Source organism: Rutidosis leptorrhynchoides, chromosome 7, assembly GCF_046630445.1.
Source record: "Rutidosis leptorrhynchoides isolate AG116_Rl617_1_P2 chromosome 7, CSIRO_AGI_Rlap_v1, whole genome shotgun sequence".
Classification (NCBI taxonomy): domain Eukaryota; kingdom Viridiplantae; phylum Streptophyta; class Magnoliopsida; order Asterales; family Asteraceae; genus Rutidosis; species Rutidosis leptorrhynchoides.
Window position 1 is genome coordinate 218152435 of NC_092339.1, and position 25580 is coordinate 218178014.

Sequence of the window (25580 nt, forward strand, 5' to 3'; positions counted from 1 at the left end):
GGTTCAACTCAGAATGTTAGTAAAAAGCTTATGGATAGTACAAGGACGAATTATAAGGGCACTTATCCTTTTTGTGTTCGTTGTGAAAGGCATCACCCGGGGCAGTGCACTGCCACTTGTTCGTTGTGTAAGAAAGTGGGACACGTAGCTAAGACGTGTAGGACTCCTCCAAAGAATAAATCTATTGTTCCTGCCAAAGCTCCTCCTACTTGTTATACTTGTGGGGAAAAGGGACACATTAGTCCAAATTGCCCTAAGAAGAGAGATAATCCTGCTACTGGAGCCAATACTACTGCTGCAAAGGGTCGTGCATTTGTTATTACTGCTGCTGAAGCCCGAGATGAAGATGAGGTCATCACGGGTACGTATCTCGTCAATAATTGCTACGCAACTATTTTATTCGATACTGGTGCCGACCGAAGTTACGTATCTAATGAATTTTGTACCCTATTTACTGAAAAGCCTCAACCCTTAGAAACTAAACGATTAGTAGAAGTAGCCAATGGAAAGATCATGAAAGTTGATAAAATTTATAAAAACTACAACCTAATCTTAGCCAGCAAAGAATTTAAGATAGACCTTTTGTCGGTCGAGCTAGGAAGTTTCGATGTCGTAGTTGGAATGGATTGGTTACGTCCATTAAGAGCTGCTATCATGTGTTACGATAAAACCGTTCATGTTCCATTAGGAAATGGAGAGACTCTTATTATCTAAGGTGAAAAGAGTGGTTCCAATCTCAATATTATCTCCTGTATTAAAACCCGCAAATACCTTATGAAAGGTTATCCAGCTATTCTAGCCCACATTAATCTGATTGAATCGAAAGAGAAGCAAATTGAAGATGTACCAGTAGTTAAAGACTTTCCCGATGTGTTTCCCGAAGATCTTCCGGGTATTCCACCTCCTCGACAAGTTGAATTCCAAATTGATTTAACTCCTGGTGATGCTCCTGTTGCTAAAGCACCATACAGTTTAGCACCTTCCGAAATGAAGGAATTATCCAACCAACTCCAAGAACTATTGGATAAAGGTTTCATTCGTCCAAGCTCGTCCCCTTGGGGAGCTCCTATTCTGTTTGTTAAAAAGAAGGATGGTACATTAAGGATGTGCATTGATTACCGCGAACTTAACAAGCTTACTATCAAGAACCGTTATCCGTTGCCACGTATTGATGATCTATTTGACCAACTTCAAGGGTCAAGTGTTTATTCAAAGATTGATTTAAGATCCGGTTATCACCAACTCAAGGTCAAGGAATCCGATATTCCTAAGACTGCTTTTCGCACTCGTTATGGGCACTATGAATTCTGTGTCATGCCTTTTGGTTTAACTAATGCTCCTGCCGTGTTCATGGACCTCATGAATCGTGTTTGTAAACCGTATCTTGACAAATTTGTCATCGTATTCATTGACGACATCTTGATCTATTCGAAGAATGAGAAAGAGCATGAGCAACATTTGCGCATGATTCTTGAACTCTTACGAAAGGAACAACTTTATGCTAAATTTTCTAAGTGCGAGTTTTGGCTCAAAACCGTACAATTTCTCGGACATGTTGTTGATAGAAACGGAATACATGTCGATCCAGCTAAGATTACTGCTATTCAGAACTGGGAGATACCAAAGACTGCAAAGCATATTCGTCAATTTTTGGGACTTGCCGGTTACTATCGAAGGTTTATAAAAGATTTTTCTCTCATTGCCAAACCTCTTACAAAGCTGACTCAAAAAGGGAAGAAATTTGAGTGGTCCGAAGAACAGGAATCTGCTTTCAAGATTCTGAAGGAGAAGTTGACCACAGCCCCGATTCTTTCTTTACCTGAAGGTACCGACGACTTTGTTGTTTACTGCGATGCCTCAAAGCATGGCTTTAGTTGTGTTTTAATGCAACGAGAGAAGGTTATCGCCTATGCATCTAGACAGTTGAAGAAACATGAAGTAAACTATACCACACATGACCTAGAGTTAGGTGCCGTGGTATTTGCATTAAAGATATGGAGACATTATCTCTATGGTAATCACTTTACGGTGTACACTGACCATAAAAGTCTTCGACACATCTTTGATCAAAAACAGCTGAATATGAGGCAAAGTCGATGGCTCGAGACATTGAACGATTATTATTGTGAGCTGAAATATCATCCTGGCAAGGCGAATGTAGTTGCCGATGTCCTTAGTCGAAAAGACGATATTAAACGTGTTCGTGCTTTAAACCTAAAAATCAAATCGAATCTTATTTCACGAATCTGTGAAGCTCAATTGGAAGCTATTAGACCGACACTTATCGAAGGTGAAGGACCTAAAGGTTTTGAGAACCAACTTCAAGTGAAAGCTAATAGTACACGGTACTTTGGCAATAGAATCTGGGTTCCTCGTTTTGGTAATCTTCGCGAACTAGTCTTGGATGAAGCACATAAGACTAGATATTCTATCCATCCCGGTTCCAGTAAGATGTATCACGATGTGAAGGAATTCTACTGGTGGCCTAACATGAAAGCCGATATTGCTACTTATGTTAGTAAGTGTCTCACTTGTTTGAAAGTCAAGGCCGAACATCAAAAGCCTTCTGGTCTGTTGACACAACCCGACATTCCGCAGTGGAAGTAGGAAGGTATCACTATGGACTTCGTTACTAAGTTACCTAAGACTTCGAACGGTAACGATACTATTTGGGTCGTAGTTGATCGTCTTACTAAATCTGCACATTTCATACCGATCAAGGAAACCGACAAGATGGAGAGATTAGCACAGCTTTATATTAAAGAAATCGTCTCACGTCATGGTGTTCCTATCTCGATCATTTCTGATCGCGATAGTTGATTTGTTTCTAGATTTTGGAAAACTTTACAATCTGCTCTTGGAACTCAACTCGACATGAGTACAGCTTATCATCCGCAAACCGATGGTCAAAGTGAACGAACCATTCAAACTATGGAGGATATGCTACGTGCTTGTGCAATCGATTTCGGCAAAGGATGGGATAGACATCTACCTTTGGTTGAATTTTCTTATAATAACAGTTATCACTCCAGCATTAAGGCTGCACCTTTTGAAGCTTTATATGGACGGAAGTGTAGATCCCCTTTGTGTTGGGATGAACTTGAGGACAGACATTTAACTGGTCCTGAAATTATTCACGAAACTACCGAAAAGATCGTTCAAATCAAGCAACGTTTAGAAACTGCCCGTAGCCGACAGAAAAGCTATGCCAATAAGAAACGAAAAGACATCGAATACCAAGTTGGAGATAAAGTCATGTTGAAAGTATCCCCTTGGAAAGGTGTTGTCCGCTTCGGTAAGCGAAGTAAACTCAGTCCACGATATGTTGGACCATTCACAATCACTGAAAGAGTCGGTCCCGTGGCATACCGATTAGAACTGCCAACCGAACTTAGTCAAGTACATGATGTGTTTCATGTCTCAAATCTTAAACGGTGTCTTGCCGATGACACACTCGTTATTCCTCTGGATGATGTCCGCATTGATGAGCAAATGCACTTCGTTGAAGAACCTATAGAAATCATGGAAGGAGAGGTCAAACAAACGCGTAAAAGCAATATACCTATCGTTAAAGTCCGGTGGAATTCGCGTAGAGGCCCCGAATATACCTGGGAACGCAAAGACCATATGAAACGGAAATATCCCCATCTCTTCTCAACTGCTGATGCAAACGAGAAAACTACCTAAAAACTTCGGGACGAAGTTTTCAATAACGGGGAGGTACTATAACGACCCTCATTTTTCCATTCTATATTTTTTCAATATTAAATGCCCAAACAATATAATTAAAACTTAATGATCAAACTTTAATCAACAATTGTTAAGTGTTAAGAGTTAGAAAACATATTAATTAACTTTGTGCAATAATTGACAAGTTAATAAAAGATGAAAATAATAAACTGTTAGTCGACACTCGCTACTAATTAAAATTTATGCATTTATGTAATATTATAACTAATAACCTGTAAGTAATAAATAAAAAGTGACATTTATATAAATAATAAAACAATTGGGAACTAAATATATACAAGTCATGAATTAGTAAAAAGAAAATAATACTTATCAATGTAGTAAATGTAAAAATAATAATAGTAATAATAATGAGACTAAAGAATCTTAAACCATTACATCCTTATGTTGACTAAAAATAAGGTATAAACTAGTACCACCTATTGTTGACTAAAAAAAAAATTATAAAACTCATTTTATCAACTTTATTTTCACTATAAATAGCACCCATTTGTTTCATTTCAACTCACACCTCAAAACACACTCTCAACTTGAAAGAAACTCTCCCAAGTCTCAGCAACTATTTTTTTGTAAGTCCCCTAATTAATTTATATAGTTTTTATTAAGTTTTTATATAGTTTTATGCTAGTTTTTATGTTAAAAACTAATTAAATACGAAATTAATTTTAATAAAAAATGTAAATACATGATAATTAGTGTTAAGTATCCTAATGTCTATAAAAATTAGTTTCATGAATTATAAAGTCGGAATAGTATTTATTAAAAATCAAAAACTGATTTTTTTTATAAACCGAAATACATAAATGATTTTTATTAAATAGTAAACGAATTTTTTTGTAAAATTTTATTTTAGTCGCTTGCTATATCATATGTAAGGGTAATTATAAATTTTTTTTATAATTAAATTCGCATGTTTAATATTTAATTTGAATTTTCTTCTGAAAACGCTACAGTACCCGATTAAACTGTTTTTTATAATAAAATGAAATTACATGTTACAGCAGGTTTTTAACCATGATAACTATTAAAAACTACTTAATAACTATTAATAAAGTTATAAAAATATTTGTAGAATTAATGGTTATGTATTTCTATTTAATTTTTTTTATTAAAACTAAAAACTACACAATAGTATGATTAAATAGTTAAACTATTTATATAAATGTATAAATAATTTTTCTGACTTTGTTGTAACATTATAAGCATAGAAAAAATATTGGTTGAATTAATTTGGTTCATTTAATAATTAATTCTTTATAAACTTTGTATTATTACAAACCGAAAGGAAAATGGAAAATAAATACTTAAACACCATAACAAAAATCTATAAATTTTTCTTAAGCTTATTTTGATCAGTAGAACATAAGAAAAATATAAAATGTGATGTTTAATTTGTTTACATATTTATTTACATTTTAGCTATTAAAACAATAATAAAAAGTCTTATTTAATACACAAAACATAATATTAATGTGTATAAAAATTTTATTATGTTTTATACATATTACCTACTGATATTAAATCAATATTACACTTGTTAATATTATTAGATAATTAATTGATGCTATTATTGATCTAAAACAAAATTTAAAATAAATATATATATGTATCCTTACATATATATAATATTTATATATATTGAAACACTTATAAGTAAAATAACTAAAGTGTTGTATTCCTATACACACCTAAAAACATATTGGATCGGTATATTAGACTTTTATAGATCTTAAACTTTCTCGATGTGGATGGAAGCTCGAAAGTCTTAGGTGGAGGGTCTGGATTGTCCAATTTAACGGATCCTAGTGCTCAGAAACCTAATGACCTGAAAAGTCCATTTTAAATTGAAAGTGGGTAGATTGGAAGCTTGTCTAATATGCAAAAGCCTTTCCAAAACGATAAACAATCTTTAAACTTACTACACACGAAAATACTTAAACTTATCTTCATACGGGCAAAACATCTAAACTATTCTCAACTTATTCTTAGGTTGACTTATCTTGTGCTTCGATCATCCATACATTCTCTTTAAGGACTACCTTACTTCATCAAATTACTAAGGTGATTTTTATAGCCCCACTTTACTTGAGCTCAATTTACTTTTTATACTTATTGGGGTGAGACACATGCTGCTTTTACTATTTACAATTTAGACACAAGTACCAACTAAAACTATGCTATACCCGGCTATGTCCGACTAAGTCCCTACAGTGATATTTTTAGGTGCTGCGGCATGCTTAGTTATTGGGGGTAGGCCTATCGGGAGTAACGTCCCCGATACATTTGATGTTATCTTTGTATTGCTTGATAATGAAATTAAACCGACAAGTAGAACTAACTTGTCATGGGGCAAACTTGAAAGTTTAGTCTAAATATCACGCACTGGCATAACTTTTTGATCCTGCGGGAGATCAACCTTACAAATTAAATCTTGTGGTCTAAAACAAACGGTCAAACTTATTTGTTAAACCTATGAACTTCACTCAACCTTTTGGTTGACACTTTATCATGTTTTGTCTCAGGTGCTGTTTGATTCAAGCTCTTATACTTACTGCTTATGTGATGCTACTTGGACATAGGATCAAGAGATATCGCATTTATTACTTCTGCATGTGAACATTTCCATTATTGTTATTCCTATCATTGTAACTACGTTTCATTTTTCGCTGCGTGCTCAATAAAGTTTGTTTTATCATTTAGTATTGTTCTCGTATATTATAATATGTTGGTTGATTTGATATTAAGTCACATTCCACCCAGGCCCTAACTGGGGGTGTGACAGTATGAATACATATTAAAACACTACATGTATATACATTTTAACTAAGTCGTTAAGTCATCGTTAGTCGTTACATGTAAATGTTGTTTTGAAACCTTTAGGTTAACGATCTTGTTGAATGTTGTTAACCCATTGTTTATTATAACAAATGAGATGTTAAATTATTATATTATCATGATATTATGATATATAATATATCTTAGTATGATATATATACAGTTAAATGTCGTTACAACGATAATCGTTACATATATGTCTCGTTTCGAAATCATTAAGTTAGTAGTCTTATTTTTACATATGTATTTCATTGTTAATACACTTAATAATATATTTACTTATCATTTAACATAATTAACCAAGTGTATCAATATCTTAATATGATTCATATGTACCTAGTAAGACGTTGTTATAACGATAATCGTTATATATATCGTTTTCGAGTTTCTTAAATTAATAGTCTCATTTTTATGTATATAACTCATTGTTAAAATACCTAATGAGATACATACTTATAATAAAATCATGTTAACTATATATATAACCATATATATGTCATCGTATAGTTTTTACAATTTTTAACGTTCGTGAATCACCGGTCATCTTGGGTGGTCAATTGTCTATATGAAACCTATTTCAATTAATCAAGTCTTAACAAGTTTGATTGCTTAACATGTTGGAAACACTTAATCATGTAAATAACAATTTCATTTAATATATATATAAACATGGAAAAGTTCGGGTCACTACACTGTAGCAGCCCAACTCTGGCCCGAAACCCTACTCCATGCGACCGTATGGATATATAACGTGAAGACCATGCGATCGCATTGCCTGTTCTGACACGCCGAAGTTGACCTGATTACAACAATAATTACGGAGTATATTATTATTATTATTATTATTATTATTAAAACCCTAATTAGGGTTTAGTTTTTAATTAATTAGTTTAGTTTTTATTATTAATTTGTATTTTTAGTTTAATTAGTTTTATAAATATATAAAATTAATACTTTTATAAAATAAATAATATACAAATAATATTTTTATAAAAATTGTACTTTTTACAATTGTAAGTTTATTTTTATATTTTGTATCTTTTTATTTGTTTTAGCGTAATATTTATATTTTTCGCTCGTATTTAGTTTTAAGTCATAGTTTTTGCCATAGTTATTTTTATTTCTAGATTCTTAGGCTTTGCTGTAAAATCCCTTAAGTACTTTTTCTTTAGACTAAGATTTAGGTGCTTTAGAATTTTGCGACGCCATTTTTATAAATTTTAGTACTTTTTAAGTTTATACTGTTTTGAATATAGAATTCCTTTTAAGCTTTAATATTTTTAGACGCAACTTTTAATTCTTAGTTTTTAGACTTTTAAGTTTCGACGCGCTACATTTTTTTTATTATTTTTCGACCTTTTATTTTTCGACATTTTTCGACGCGCTCTTTTTCTTTCTTATTTTTCGCCACTCTAGTTTTTAGGACATAGAATTTTCTATTTCTTCTCTAAAATTTCTTTAAATTACAACGAAAAATTATTTTAAGTGGTTAAATTGATAGACATCCAAAATTTTCTGGTTCGTAGTAATAGTTGGATTTGTTAGTGGCGAGTTGTGGGCTTCTGATTTAATGGGTCCTGGCTACCTGCTGCATCTTTTGGCTATTCGAAACGTGGGCAAAATCAGAAAAGTCTATTAATTTGATAACTTAAATAATTTTTATCTTTTATAACTAATAGGATATTCCGTAAATGCACCGAGCAAAACGTTCACCACCTTTTGTACGTTCACCACCTGTAACTCGATCAAGACATCTAACCAATATTGTCGCCGTTGATTTTTCTTTAGAAACGTCATCCAGTCAACCAAGTACTCCAATTCAAATTTCTGATAATCCATTTTTTGAACCTGACCTCACAATTGAGAATCCGGAGGATATTCAGGGACAATTCAGAGATCCTGAACCACTAATCTTTCCTCCAGAACCACCAATCATTCAAACAGAGATTGTCGAGGAACAACCCATTAAATCAGAATCCTATAGTGATTCAGATTCAACAAATTCAATCATGGAAAATATGGAACCTCTAAATATGGAAGACCGAATGCGAACTAAACGCACTGGCCAAGGTCATGCAATTACTCAACCCGACATTAATGCGCCAGATTATGAAATCAAAGGACAAATTCTACACATGGTGACTAATCAATGCCAATTTAGTGGTGCGCCGAAGGAAGATCCAAACGAACATCTTCGTACATTTAATATGATTTGTACTCTATTTAAAATAAGAGAAGTGGATGATGAACAGATATATCTCATGTTATTTCCCTGGACTTTAAAGGGAGAAGCCAAAGATTGGTTAGAATCGTTACCTAAATGGGCGATTGATACATGAGACGTTTTAGTTGAAAAATTTCTTAAACAATTCTTTCCGGCATCTAAAGCCGTAAGACTTCAAGGAGAAATTGTTACGTTCACACAAAAGCCAAATGAAACTTTATATGAAGCGTGGACAAGATTTGGAAAGTTATTGAGAGGATGTCCGCAACATGGTTTAGACACTTGTCAAATAGTACAAATATTCTACCAAGGATGCGGCATCACTACAAGAAAAGAAATCGATATAGCAGCTGGTGGTTCCATTATGAAGAAAACCGCAACTGACGCTTACAAAATTATTGATAACACTGCTTTTCACTCACATGAGTGGCAACAAGAAAAAGATATCATTAGATCATCTAAAGCAGCTAGAGCTGATTCTAGCCATGACTTAGATTCCATTTCTGCAAAGATAGATGCTGTCGAGAGACGAATGGAAAAGATGACTAAGGATATTCACTCAATACGAATTAGTTGTGAGCAGTGTGGAGGACCACATTTGACAAAAGATTGTCTCAGTATTGAACAAACAATGGAGCAAAGAGAGAATGTTTCATATCTAAACCAAAGGCCTGGAAATAATTATCAGAATAATTATCAACAGCCAAGACCAATCTACAATCAAAATCAGAATTATAACCGAAATGTTCCATACAACAACCAACAAGGTCCCAGCAATCAACAAGTATCCAACAATACTTACAATCAGCAAAAACCTATTTTTCAAAATAAACCACCACAAACCGATGATAAAAAGCCAAATTTAGAGGACATGATGTCAAAGCTAGTTGAATCTCAAACTCAGTTTTTCACATTTCAGAAACAAACCAATGAACAAAATGCTCAAGCATTTAGAAATCAACAAGCTTCTATTCAAAATTTGGAACAAGAAGTAAGCAACCTAGCAAGATTGATAGGTGAAAGAAAACCGGAAAGTCTACCTAGTGATACAAATGCTAACCTCCAGAATGAAACAGCTAAAGCTATTACCACAAGAAGTCGTATTACACTTAAACCACCTGAAATGCCTGTAATTTCTGATGAAGCTATTCCTACTCCACAAGAAACACAATCTGAGCAAGATAAGGAAACAGAACCGGTAGTTGAAAAGGTTAATGAAGATAACACAATTAAGGCTAAACCTTACGTTAAACCATAACAACCACCACTCCCTTACCCGAGTAAAATGAGAAAAGAGAGACTTGAAGCCGAGCAATCCAAATTCTTGGATATGTTTAAACAAATAAATGTCAATTTTCCTTTCATTGATTTAATTTCAGGAATGCCTAGATATGCTAAATTCTTGAAAGATCTAATCACAAATAGAAAGAAAATGGAAGAACTCTCGGCTGTTACTATGAATGCTAATTGTTCTGCAGTACTGTTGAATAAGATACCAGAAAAATTATCAGATCCAGGAAGTTTCACAATTCCATGTTTTCTGGGTAGTCTTAGTTCAACAGAAGCATTGGCAGACTTAGGTGCTAGTATAAATTTAATGCCGTATTCACTATACGCTAAACTAGACCTTGGAGAATTGAAACCAACACGAATAAGTATACAACTAGCAGATCGATCAGTAAAATATCCTAGAGGGATAATGGAGAACATGCTAGTTAAAGTTGGTACTTTAGTATTTCCAGTAGATTTTGTTATTCTGGACATGGAAGAAGATTCTCGAGTTCCTCTCATATTAGGAAGACCATTCTTAAACACAGCTAAAGCAATAATAGACGTGTTCGGTAAGAAACTGACCCTAAGTATAGAGGACGAGAGTGTTACCTTTTCAGTGGATAGAGCCATGCAACAACCGTAATCTGCAGATGATACATGTTATTATATTTAAACTATAGATTCACATGCAGAATTGTTAGAAGAATTTCCAGAATTAAAAGGAACAGGAGAATGTTCTTTAGGAGAAGGAACTGAACCAATTGAAGAAGCTGAAATGTTAGCTACACTTATGGCTAATGGATATGAACCAACAACAGAAGAAATTCAAATGCTAAAAGAGGAAGACAGATATCGATATAAATCATCGATAGAAGAACCACTGACATTAGAGTTAAAGCCACTTCCAAACCATTTGGAATATGCTTATTTACATGGTTAATCTGAATTACCTGTAATAATATCGTCTTCTCTTACTGAAAATGAAAAATCTCAACTCATTTCTGTGTTAAAAGCTCATAAACCAGCTATTGCATGGAAGATTCATGATATTAAAGGAATAAGTCCTTCGTATTGCACACATAAAATCCTTATGGAAGAAGGTCATAAAACGTATGTGCAACGCCAACGAAGACTAAATCCTAATATGCAAGATGTTGTTAAGAAAGAAATTATTAAACTGCTAGATGCAGGTTTAATTTATCCAATCTCTGATAGTCCATGGGTAAGCCCAGTTCAATGCGTACCTAAGAAGGGTGGTATGACTGTCATCACAAATGAGAAAAATGAGCTTATTTCTACTAGGACTGTAACAGGATGGCGTGTTTGTATTGATTATAAAAAATTAAATGACGCCACCAGAAAAGATCACTTTCCCTTACCTTTCATTGATCAAATGTTGGAAAGATTAGCCGGAAATAGTTACTATTGTTTTCTTGACGGTTTTTCCGGATATTTTCAAATTTCAGTAGCACCCGAGGACCAAGAGAAAACCACGTTCACGTGCCCTTATGGTACTTTTGCTTACAAACGCATGCCATTTGGACTTTGCAACGCCCCTGCAACCTTTCAAAGGTGCATGATGGCGATTTTTCACGACATGATAGAAGAATGCATGGAAGTTTTCATGGATGACTTTTCAGTATTCGGCGATACTTTTGAATCATGTCTAATTAATCTTGAACGAATGCTTATTAGATGCGAACAATCAAATCTAGTTCTTAATTGGGAGAAATGCCATTTCATGGTTAAAGAAGGCATCGTTCTTGGTCATAAAATTTCAAAGGAAAGAATTGAAGTGGATAGAGCTAAAGTAGATGTAATTGCTAAACTTCCACATCCCACCAATGTTAGAGGAGTTAGAAGTTTTCTAGGGCATGCCGGTTTTTACCGACGTTTCATAAAAGATTTTTCTAAATTTGCCACTCCTATGAATAAACTCCTAGAAAAGGATGCCCCATTCATCTTTTCAGATGAACGCATCAAATCTTTTAATATTCTTAAAGAAAAACTCACTAATGCGCCGATTATGATAACATCAAATTGGAATCTACAATTTGAACTAATGTGCGATGAAAGTGATTTTGCAATGGGAGCCATTTTAGGATAAAGGATTGAAAAACGATTTCAACCTATTTATTATGCCAGTAAGACGTTACAAGGAGCACAAACGAACTACACAACTACTGAAAAATAACTCCTTGTTATTGTCTTTGCTTTTGACAAATTTCGTTTATATCTCGTTCTAGCAAAAACGGTGGTCTATACTGACCATTCTGCTCTTAGATACCTATTTTCAAAACAAGATTCCAAGCCACGATTAATCCGTTGGATCTTACTCTTACAAGAGTTCGATATTAAAATCCGAGATAAAAAGGGAGCAGAAAATCTCGCCGCTGATCATCTTTCTCGTCTTGAAAATCCTGAATTAGAAGTTCTAAATGAATCGACCATACAAGATAACTTTCCTGATGAATATCTATTGAAGATAGATTATAATGAAATTCCATGGTTTGCAGACTATGCAAACTACTTAGTATGTGGATTCCTTGAAAAAGGATTGTCGTACCAAAAACGAAAGAAATTCTTTAGTGATTTAAAACACTATTTCTGGGAAGATCCACATTTATTTAAAAGTTGTCCAGATAGAATAATACGCCGATGTGTATTCGGAGATGAAGCTAGTCAAATCTTAAACCATTGTCACACAGGACCAACAGGAGGGCATTATGGGCCTCAGCTCACAGCAAGAAAAGTTTACGATGCTGGATTCTATTGGCCTACAATTTTCAAAGACGTACACCTTCTTTGCAAATCCTGTGATGCTTGTCAAAGGGCCGAAAAAATAAGTCAACGTGATGAAATGCCACAAAATGTCATTCAATTATGTGAAGTATTTGACATTTGGGGTATTGACTTTATGGGTCCATTTCCAAAATCTCATAATAATCTCTACATTCTAGTTGCCATTGATTATGTATCTAAATGGGCGGAAGCACAAGCTCTCCCAACTAACGATGCAAGAGTTGTAGTCAATTTTTTAAAACGTGTTTTTGTAAGGTTCAGAATACCGAAAGCTTTAATAAGTGATCGGGGTACTCATTTTTGTAACAATCAACTTGAGAAAGTTCTCAAAAGATATGGAGTAACTCATAAAATCTCAACCGCTTATCATCCACAAACAAGTGGACAAGTTGAAAATACCAACCGAGCTTTAAAACGTATTCTAGAAAAAACCGTAGGATCAAATCCGAAGGAATGGTCCATGAAATTGGAGGATGCACTCTGGGCTTTTAGAACAGCCTACAAACTTCAATTGGAACCACACCTTTTAGACTCGTTTACGGAAAAGCATGTCATCTTCCAGTAGAAATTGAACACAAAGCATTTTGGGCTTTGAAGACATGTAATCTTGATTTACATGAAGCCGGATGTCTACGATTAAGTCAACTAAATGAATTAGAAGAATTAAGACTTGAGGCATATGAAAATTACTTAATCTATAAGGAAAGAACGAAGAAATGTCATGATAAAAGAATCAGAAGTTCAAAAGAATTTAAAGAAGGAGACAGAGTTCTTCTTTTCAATTCAAGATTCAAGCTATTTCCTGGAAAACTAAAATCAAGATGATCTGGACCATTTATAGTCAAAAGAGTTTTCCCATACGGAACAATAGAGTTAATAAATTCAAATGGGATTGAATTTAAAGTTAATGGTCACAGAATTAAACATTACATACATGGTCCGATGGAAGTTGACAATGATGTCAATCATAATTTCACCACCCAAGAAAACCCTCAAAATGAAAACATAAATATGTTATCAACAACATATGAAAAATCAAAATTGGAAAATAGGGAGGATTCAAATTGGAGTGATGAAGAAGAATTCTTATACAAACCTTCCATTCTAAGAAACGAAGAAAAATGTGAATAAGAAGTTCAAATAGAAGTAAAAGGACCAAGAAAAGAACACCCGAAAAAGGTTTACAAACCAACTCGACTTACTAAAGCAGGAGACCCAGGTGAATTTATCATTTCTTGCTTGCTTAATGATGGTGCTATATATAATGGACTCACAGATTTAGGAGCAAGTGCAAATATTATGCCTCTTTCCTTATACAAAAGATTAGGTATGGGTAAATTAAAACCAACCAAAATAGGTGTTCAATCATTTGACCTAACCATTAAGCACCCGGTTGGAATAGCAAATAATTTACATGTTAACGTGGGAAGTTTGACCTTTGTTGCAAACTTCATAGTTATTAATATAGAGGAAAACCTTGATATTCCTCTAATTTTAGGTCGCCCATTTTTAGCAACCACCGAGGCGTTCATTGATGTAAGAGAAGGTAGAATGACACTTAGGGATGGTGATAAATCGATCACCTTTGTGAACCGAAAGTTTAGATCTCCACCAACCAAAACTGTTAAACCAATAAAAACGCATAAGTGTGGGGAAGATGAAGAAACACTTAATGATGATCCGATCATAAAGAACCCCGTTGATGATACGAAATTAGATGAACCCATTTTTAATAGTTCAACGAAGAAACTTTATAAACGGATTCACGATGCTAAGATTAAGGGAAACTTTAAGTTATGTAACCGATTAGTATCCAATTTATCACCAAAAGAAAAGGCAATGTTAGTTGAATTTTTTAAAGTTACGGAGGAAATCAACAAATGGATTGAAGCAAAAGTCAGAGATATATAAGTTGTTGATGATCCAATTGAAAATAACGTTAATCACAATTTCAATACCACATCTAACTAAGTGTGGGGAGGTTCGAATCTTTTTAGGGTAATATGTATTTCTGTTAGAGTCAGATTTTCTGTTTTCGTGTAGTTCTCGAGAATGGAATCCGAATGGTCTTTCCCTAGCAGACCCTAAAGAACTAGTCTTCTCCCCCCATTCTGAATTTTTATTTTTTTTAGGTTTTACAAGATGAAGAATTCCTTTGATCTGAACCATGGTCTAATGCTACATGCTATGATTACTAAACGTAATAATGACACACTTCCGAGTGAACTGGTATCATTCATAAGAGGCAAAATGGACGGATTAAGAAAAGAACTCAGAAAAGATCATCATAAGATACATTTTGGTAAAGGAAAATAAAAATCCGCAACAAAAAGAAGAGCACGACACCTTGAAAGATGTTATAAATGCGGAAAATGGTCACATGAAGGTAAATTTTCAAATAATCAAACATATTCAAATACCGAATTTGTTACTTTATGCAGAGAAGGACCGTTTATATGTTTAGAAGAAAAGATATTGAAGATTCGAGGTTATGCTTACGTAGCTATAGAAAATCAAATCACACGACTCTCCTATGAGTCGGCTAAAGCAGGTCTCTGAGAATTCTTTCTCACAGGTAAGTATATACAGTTTTTATTTTTATTTTTATTACTTTTAACCTTTTGATAATAAACGCTGAATCGTTCGCTATAAAGTATTAAATTGGTATTCAATAAAATTAGGTATGCGTAACCGAAATTATTGATATCATACAAAAATTTATTACATCACTGCGAAATTTACCGTTTATTCTTAAGGTATAAATATCTTTAATCAATCAACCCAAAATATTTCAGAAATTCGTCAGGAGTAAAACTAAGTCGTTGAGCCGAAATTACTTTACCGAAAAGAGGGGCGTATATTTTTGATAATATTTGATTGATTAAAGTGGGATAAAAGACCAAAAAGATTTTTAATTTTATTTTTACTTTGTTTTTAAAATTAATATTGTAATCTTTTTAAAATCAATATATTTAAGTTTGTAAATATTTAAAAAATTAATATTTTTAATATAACTTTGTATGTATAAAAACAAAAATATAATATTAGTTTGGTGTGAATTTTTAAAATTTTAATAATATGAATCTTTAATTTTATGCATTTTAAATTTAAGTTTGGTGTGAATTTAAAAACAAAAATTTACTTTATTTCATTAAGTTAAAAATTTGATTTTTAAAAAATTCGTCGTGAGTTGAAAACTAGGTCGTTGAACCGAAATTGCTTTACTCGAGGGAGGGACGAGAACTTTTATTATCATTATTTTTAATCTTATTGAACTAAAGTATGCCAAAAACATTTAAAAAACCCAAAAATCTTTGCTTTTAAAACGACGCTTAAAAAGTAACAAATTTTAAAACTTTGTTGAGAGACGGACTAGGACAACGATTCGAAACGCCCTCACTCCTAAAAAGAAACAAATTTTTAAAATTTTATTAATTTATGTTTCAAAAGTATAAGGTTTTTATATTAAAAAAAAAACAGTACCCGGACCCCATGCGATCGCATGGGGTTTGGCCTGTAAAGCCATGTGATCGCATGGGAGGTAAAATCTGGACAGGATCAAAAGGTCAGTCGAGTTCTGCTCTCCACACAACACACACAAATACATGAATAAACACCCCAAAACCTCTCAATATTCATCATTTTAACACCAAAATTCACCAAATTTCTTGCTACAATCCGCTCTAATCATGAATTTGATAAGGAGTTTATCAAGAAGGGTAATAATTTCACCCGTAAACATCTTTAAATTTTATTTTTAGTGTTCTTGAGCTATAATTTTCCTAATTTAATTTTGTTAATTTCTAGTGTAATTAGAGTTAAATTGTTAGTATATTATGCATGTATAACCTAGATTGATGCTATTTATCATGATTTGAAGCCAAAAACTTTAAAATTTTTAGGAATCTAGGGTTTGTGTTCTTGAGCAATTTGGGGCGTTTTGATATAAACAGGTTATGGCCGATTTTTGTCATGAATTATTGCTAAATTAAGTAGTGTAACATGTTTAGGTAGCTAAATGATCCAACTTTGATCCTAAACATGATTTTTGAGAATTAAAGTGGACTTTTTAGGTATAAAATTCATGAACTTGATTAAATTGATGTAAATCCAATTTGAAACTTGTTTAATTGCTAGTAATGGTTGTTTTAACATGATATTTGAATTGAATGCTTATGAACTTTGTAAACATTTTCATATATGCTTATTTGAAAAAGTGTAGAATTGTTAAAATTGTGAAAATGTGTATAAGTTTAATTTTGATTAAACATGTTATTGTAATTGTGTTAATTTGTTATTTTGCTAACACTAATGCATATTTGGATGCAAAAATTTTGTGTTTAATGTGTTTTGCAGAGATTTACTAATACTGATGGTGCATCATCATCATCTAGACAACCACAACCGGAACCTGAGCCAGAATTGCAATACGAGCCAGAACCCGAACAAGAACCATAACAGGAACAACAACATCAACTAGATCAACACGTACCTTATTATGATCCGCTACAATTTGTTGATGCCTTTATAGTATTTCCGATGCATCCGCCTGTAGAATACCCAACGATTCCTGAACACACGTTGCATCCTAATCTGAGATTCGATAGAAGCTGGAGAGATTACCCAACATATCAAAGTAACAAATTCAAACTGATACCGAAAAATGTAGAAGTGCCAAGGGTAATCGATTGGGAGCATTTGAAAAGGGTCTAACTTGTTAACTCAGTTAGGGAGCATCTGATCCAAAGGTATGGCAGTTCTTCTTTTCACGATTGGGAACGTTTATTCACCATTCGTAGACCTGTATATAAGGAATGGTGCATTGAGCTTATGAGTACTATAGCGTTAAATGCAGATGTAGATAGATTAGATGATAGAAGTTTTCTTAGATTTATACTTGGCCGTAGGATGTACAGGATGTCCATGCTGGACATGGCCAGGGCATTACAGATTTACACTCCTGGTGAATTACTACTACTCGATTGTATGAATTTAATTTATCGTGGTGAAAGGGTAGATAGGAATTTTGACTCGAACGCCGTCTGGAGGCGTATGTCAGATTATAATGTTTTTACGCTGGTAGGAAAACACTCCTACTTACATATTAACAAAGCCGAGCTTCGTATAATTCATAGATTTTTGGCTAACTCGATTACACAGAGAGGTCACAACAAGGAGAAAATGACCTTACATGATTTATTTTACCTAAAGTGTATTCGAGACTCAAGAGGCTTTGTTAATATCCCTTACTGTGTTGGTTTTTATTTGTCTAAGATGGTGGAAGGAATACAGGAAGGGGAAATAATAGGAGGTGGTATTTTTGTTACTCTCATTGGAGAGTATTTGGGTGTAGATAGGGATCAAGGAGGTCCACTTATGGTATGTAGGGAACAGGTTGAGCCTCTAGGATTGAGGGTCTATCAGGGTGCTAAGGTATTAAAAAGCAGACGCAATCAGGCAATACCCTATGTTGGTAGTCATCCTCAGGTAGAGAGAGGTTCAGATGAGGAAATGGAGGAAGCGGATGACATTAGGGATGTCATTAGGGAGGCTATGACTAATGTCTACCAGCGTGTAGATGAGGTGGAAATGACAAACGAGAAGAGATTTAGTCGGATGGAGTAGTGGCAAGCCCGAAATGAGTACGAGCATTCCAGGCAATGACAGCATGACAGATGGGACTATCATCAGCATCAGATCATGAGCCGACTGTCACCTCAAGATCACTACGTACCGACCCGACCCGCTTACTATCCTCCACACCAGCCTGAGATGAGACCACCATATACTCTCTACGACCCTAACCAGGCTTACGAGTACACCTATCACCAACCATGGAACTCGACCAACAACATGAACTGGAACCCCTATCCAGATTGATATAGTTCCTGTTGGTAATTTCTATGATTTTTATCTTTTTATTATTTCTATTTATTTATGTTTAAACACATTATATTTTGATACTTTTATGTAAGTTTAATATTTTTATTATGTTGTACTAATATTTCATATTTGATTTGAAAGTAGGATTTAAAGTCCCATTTCAAATTACCATGCATGTTATTATTTGTATGTATGTATATTGTCAATTGTACACAACAGGGTAAAACAGCGCATTTTCAAAGACTGGCATTAAGTTCAGCAAAAGCTACTAATTTTGACGACAACACGAAAAACAAATGTGATGTAACAATAAGATGGAATGAACAAATGATGTGCACCATTTATCATTCAGCAAACAAACGCCAATATGTTTGGAAACTATGGTAAAATTTAATCATTTTTCTACGCTAATCACCCTCAATAATTTAAATTGTTACTGATTTCTTGCAAATGAGGGCATTGCAAGATCTTAAGTGTGGGAAGGGGTTAAATTCTTTCGGATTTATAAAATTTTAACTTATACACTTGGTTACCCTTAAAAATACCAGTAACACAGTAGTTGTATTAGAATCTAGTGCTCTCTGATAATAAAGAACAGCCCTAGTCTTATATACTGACTACCCAATTCGAGTAAAATTTTTCAAAATTTTCAATTAAATGAATTCAAAATTATGTTTATATATATTTATGAACGATAAAACTAGGTGTTAACACCGAAATTATTGTTACCTCGGAAAGGACATAAATTGAGAAACAACCCAAAATGTTAGAATTCATTTAAAATGGAATAGAGGACAATAAAAAGCCAAAGAAAATAAAAGCCAAGTGTGGGAAAAATTCACCAAGTTATTTAAAACATATGTCACATATTTTTGTACAAATAACTGAAGATACTTTTGTTTTGGACAATTTTATCAGTTTTACCCAATTTCTTATAATATATTTGAAAGAAAGATGGATCTACACGATGAATCAATTCCATCATTAAAAGGAAGTAAAGTATTTCGAAAAAGACACGCGCTTCTTGATTTAGGTCAGGAAGTTGTCGTCCAGACCAGTTGTAGAGTCTACGAAAAATCTAGAAAGTTTTCTAAAAAATCAGCTGGAAATCCACGGACCTCAGCATCAAACAGGGTCGTCAAGTGGTCAGACTTATCCTAACCATGAGAGGATCTGTCTCGTAAAATGGGGAAGACGCCGTGCAAATTAGCTCGATAAGACTAATGAATCAGACCCCCAGAAAGGATAATCTCCTTAAAGATCAAAAATACGCTTTTAAGACTGATATTACTCAATCCTTGAGATTGACTTTTGAAAATTGAGAATTCAAACTCATGGAATTCAATGATATCTAAACTCGAGCTTGAACGAGAAAATATTTTGATCAAAATTACAAACCGATTTGTTTTTTGAAAACCTATTTTCAATGCGTTCATTACCATTGAACGTAAAATCCTAAGAATTCACCTGGAATTCATTAGGACACCTGAACCAAATCGGGTGTCAACCGTAAGAATGGTGGTTGCATAGCATGGTCGAAGACACGACCTTGTGCCAGACCGAAAAATTATAGGGTGATCTTTACTATTGCTCCTACAAAGGATAGTAATTGCATCCGACACGTTTTAGACCATGAACAAAAGCATGTCACGGGACATTGCCTTAACAGTTGCTTGTTCAACGCTTTCCTTTACAACCGGACGGTAGTTTAACGAAAGGTAATATACGGAACAAGTATACTGGATGTGTTGCTTTCCCAATACAAGGTTAGCAAGTGGGTGACACAAAACCATAAGTTATGAGCTAAAATTTTCAAATCTGAAATCCACCAAACCCACAAAAACAATTTGCAAACACCGGTGAAGGGTTATTCCGGAAAACTTATCTAGGGTAAAATCTAGAATGAATTTTCAAAAGATCAAATGTTTTCATAAAGATCAAATTTCCTTAAAGGATCTAAATTTTCATAGTCATGTGGGACTGTAAACCACATCGTCACTACCATTGTTCATACCGCCGTATAGAATTCACTGATGTACAAAGTGTGAAGAATAAAGAAGTGATTCTAGTATGTTTTTATTTCAAGACTATATTGCTTGAGGACAAGCAACGATCAAGTGTGGGAATATTTGATAATGCTAAAAACGAACATATATTTCATAACATTATCCCTCAAGAAAGACAAGCTTTTAGTTGCAATTGTTCTATTTACAAGTGATATTCATTTAAATAATAAAAGGTGAAGACAAAAGACAGATTCGACGAATTGAAGACGCAAACGACCAAAAAGCTCATAAGTACAAAGTACAATCAAAGTGGTTCAAATTTTTGATGAGAAACGTCTTGAAATTACAAGAGTACAAGACGCAAAATGCAAAATACAAGATATTAAATTGTACGCAAGGACGTTCGAAAATCCGGAACTGGGACCAGAGTCAACTCTCAACGCTCGACGCAACGGACTAAAAATTACAAGTCAACTATGCACACAAATATAATATAATATTTAAATAATTCTATAAATTATTTATATATTATATATTATATTAAATACCGTCGACAAGAAAGAAAACAAAGACATGTGAACTCCCCCAGCTGGCCATGCGATCGCATGGCCTGGAAGAGTAAAAACCATGTGATCGCATGGCCCTAAGTATCAGGCCACATCTATAAATTTCGCGTGTTTTGGCCAGTTTTAGATATCTTTTTCCTTCATATCTCTCACTCGTATAATATATATATATTATAATTTTAATTTTAATTTTAATAATAAGGGTATATTAGCGAATGTTGTAAGGGTGTAAGTCGAAATTCTGTCCGTGTAACGCTACACTATTTTTAATCATTGTAAGTTTTGTTCAACCTTTTTAAATTAATGTCTCGTAGCTAAGTTATTATTATGCTTATTTAATGCCGAAGTAATCATGATGTTAGACTAAATATTAAAATTGGGTAATTGGGCTTTGGACCAAAATTGGGGTTTGGATAAAAGAACGACACTTGTGGAAATTAGACTATGGGCTATTAATGGGCTTTATATTAACTAAATGATATCTTGTTAATTAAATATATAGACTTATAATTTGACGTATTTATATATAACCACATACGCTTGACTGGGTACGGTGGGCGGGATATCTATAAATACCAATAATTATTCATTTTACCGGACACGGAACTGGATTAATAGTTAATAGACTTGTTGAAACAGGGGTAGATTACATTCAAGGGTAATTGATGTAATTATTAACAAAGTAGTAAAACCTTGGACTACACGCAGTCGATAACCATGTGTATTCATTAAACAAAGTATTAAGACCTTGTTACAATTCGAATCCCCAATTAGTTGGAATATTTGACTTCGGGAATAAGAATAATTTGACGAAGACTTTTGCACTTTATGATTATGACTGATGGACTATTATGGACAAATTCGTATGGACATATCGAATAATCCAGGACAAAGGACAATTAACCCATGGTAATAAACTAAAATCAACACGTCAAACATCATGATTACGGAAGTTTAAATAAGCATAATTTCTTTATTTCATATTTAATTGCACTTTTAATTATCGCACTTTTATTTACTCTCATTGTATTTAATTGCACTTTTAATTATCATACTCTTTAATTATCGCAATTTTATTTTATCGCATTTTTATTTATCGCAATTTCATTATCGTTATTTAATTTACGCTTTAATTTAAGTTATATTTATTTTTAATATTTTACATTAGGTTTTAACTGAGACTAAAGTTTACATTAGCGGGTTAAGACCGGGTCTTGAACCGATGTGTCCAAGAGCCATTTTGCAGTCAGATCAGTTTTTCCACAGTCAAATTTGAATACCATTTATAGGCCTTGTCGATCTGACTTATGGACGTTGAATTCCACTTGGGTTTGATACATGACGTATCTTTAGAAAGTTGATTTTGTAGAATCAAGGATGATTGAAAATCTTTTGACATAGCCAGAGAAATGGATCTCGGCTTAAGTTTAAGTAACTCAGACGAAGAGTACTTAATTGGTTTTGAAGAAGAAGTGGATCTTGGTGTTGAAAATGGTTTGGTTGTCCACTTCTTTTTTGACACTTGTTCAGTAAGATTATTCTTTGAGTGTATAGAAACAAGGCCAACTTTGGTGTGCGGGGTATTTTTCGAACCTATGGATGGCTTCATGGGTTTGTGTGGAATCCAACCCTTAAGTCCCGTAATCTCCCCATTTTTCCCATAAGTTGTTTCCAGAAACGGACCGTTGATGTTGGTCTGGTAACCAGAGTAAATCTTTTTGCTATCAAACTTGGATGCTACGGGTATGAGAACGTTAAGTTCGTTTGGTTTGGGTTGGTTAACTTTGGGTTTGTTTGGTTTAGAGGATGTTTTTCTCGGAGTCACCGTTGACTTTGGAGAACCTCGTTCTTTTGGTTTGGGGTTAGAGGACCTTTTGGGTGGCGTATCCATGTGGACTTTTGGATTCATGGGGGATTTCCTCGTTGTCTGTGTAGACTTAGGAGGACCGTTGTCTTTCAGTTTTGGAGCGTCCAAGGTCTTTGGTGTTTTACGCAAAGCACTCTTCGAGTACATTGAGGATTGGTACACTATGGGTTTGGGATTGGTCTTGGCAAAGGTCACCTTCTTTTTCTTAGTCTTGGGTGTAGACGTTGAAGCATTGGACAACTCAGATCTAGTGACTTGGGAACCAACTGACACTTTTAGTTTTGGAGTGTCAGTGGAGGTTAGCATGATCTCAGTGCCAGGAAAAATCTTGTATGATCCAGGTTTTGAATATATGGTCTTGGTCGCGAAGTCCATACTTTCTAGGGAATCATATTGATCATGCAAGGTCTCATTCTCTTTCTTAAGTAGATTCGCATGAGCTTTTAACTCCTGAATTTCTAGGACAAGGTCATCAATAGAAACTACAACAGAGTCTTTAAAATCATAAGTGTGTTCTACTTTGGGAACTACATGCATCTTCTCAATTGTTTCTAGAGTTTTCTTGTAGGTCTCACATTTAACTTGAAGATCTATGTTTTCTCATTCTAGCTTGTCAACAAATTGAGTAAGGTCAGTCTCAACATCATGAGCTCCTAAAGAGATAGGTTCTTTCTTGGGTTGTGGTTCTACCTTAACTTCTGGAATCTTGGGTTGAGATTCTATGAAGTTATCTAGAGATTTGGACCTAGATGATTCTAACCTACGTTCAACAATGTCAAATTTGGTCAAAAGAGAATCACTAAAGTCTTTGAGTTCTTGTGCTAGACCTTCACAATTGATGGAGTCATTCACGGATCTTGGGTTTGAGTTCCGTGATTCAGTGTTCTTTGAAATCAATTCACAAAAATTAAAACCTTGATTTGCAATTTGATTTTCAAGTTTATGAGCATTGGAGACCAGTTTGTTGTTTTGGGATTCAATGACAGAGATTTGGTGTTGTAAAGCCTTAATGATCATTTGAAATTTGAGTTCGTTGTCAAAAATATTTGATTTTGTTTTTATCAAGTTCGTCCTCCAGACTGATGATGTATCTTTCTAAAACCAAGGTTGGTAAATAGATTATACGTTTTTAGGACTATTTTGAGCATTCAAACTTTCAAAATGATTGAACAAATCGAGAGGGGTGTTATATTATGAACCATCTTTTTTCATGTAAGTTGAATTTAGTTTGTCATAAATTAACGACACCTCACGTTTCTTTTTTGTTGATCGATTGGCTATTCTATCCTCAATCTCACTTTCATTGGCAAAAGTGAGTCTCTCTGGCAAACCTATCTTAATGTATCTACCATCATATAGGCTAGGTTCGGCTTTGGAGATCTTGGATTGTATCTGGGGATTTTTAAACCCTAACCCCTGGTGCTTTTGGTTGGAGTTTTTGGGTCGGTTCAGGAACAAAGCTTGTTTAGAAATGTGGCCATCTAAGACTACTTTTGCTTGGTCAGTTTTGTAAAGTTTCTCTTCAAATAAACTTAGTTGGGTTTTTTGTAGTGACCCGAACTTTTCCATGTTTATATATATTAATTGAGATTGATATTTACATGATTAAATGTTTCCAACATGTTAAGCAATCAAACTTGTTAAGACTTGATTAATTGAAATATGTTTCATATAGACAATTGACCACCCAAGTTGACCGGTGATTCACGAACGTTAAAACTTGTAAAAACTATACAATGACATATATATGGTTATATATATAGTTAACATGTTTTTATTATAAGTATGTATCTCATTAGGTATTTTAACAATGAGTTATATACATAAAAATGAGACTATTAATTTAAGAAACTCGAAAACGATATATATAACGATTATCGTTATAACAACGTCTTACTAGGTACATATGAATCATATTAAGATATTGATACACTTGGTTAATTATGTTAAATGATAAGTAAATATATTATTAAGTGTATTAACAATGAAATACATATGTAAAAATAAGACTACTAACTTAATGATTTCGAAACGAGACATATATGTAACGATTATCGTTGTAACGACATTTAACTGTATATACATCATACTAAGATATATTATATATCATAATATCATGATAATATAATAATTTAAAATCTCATTTGTTATAATAAACAATGGGTTAACAACATTCAACAAGATCGTTAACCTAAAGGTTTCAAAACAACATTTACATGTAACGACTAACGATGACTTAACGACTCAGTTAAAATGTATATACATGTAGTGTTTTAATATGTATTCATACACTTTTGAAAGACTTCAAGACACTTATCAAAATACTTCTACTTAACAAAAATGCTTACAATTACATCCTCGTTCAGTTTCATCAA

General features: G+C 33.7%; 1 non-coding gene across 1 annotated transcript; it reads right to left on the reverse strand.

Annotated features, from left to right (window-relative positions):
- Positions 1–8978: 8978 nt before the first annotated feature.
- On the reverse strand, positions 8979–9085 carry LOC139860763 (small nucleolar RNA R71). Its single transcript, XR_011763385.1, has one exon. It is a non-coding gene; the product is annotated as a small nucleolar RNA R71 (small nucleolar RNA).
- Positions 9086–25580: the final 16495 nt, after the last annotated feature.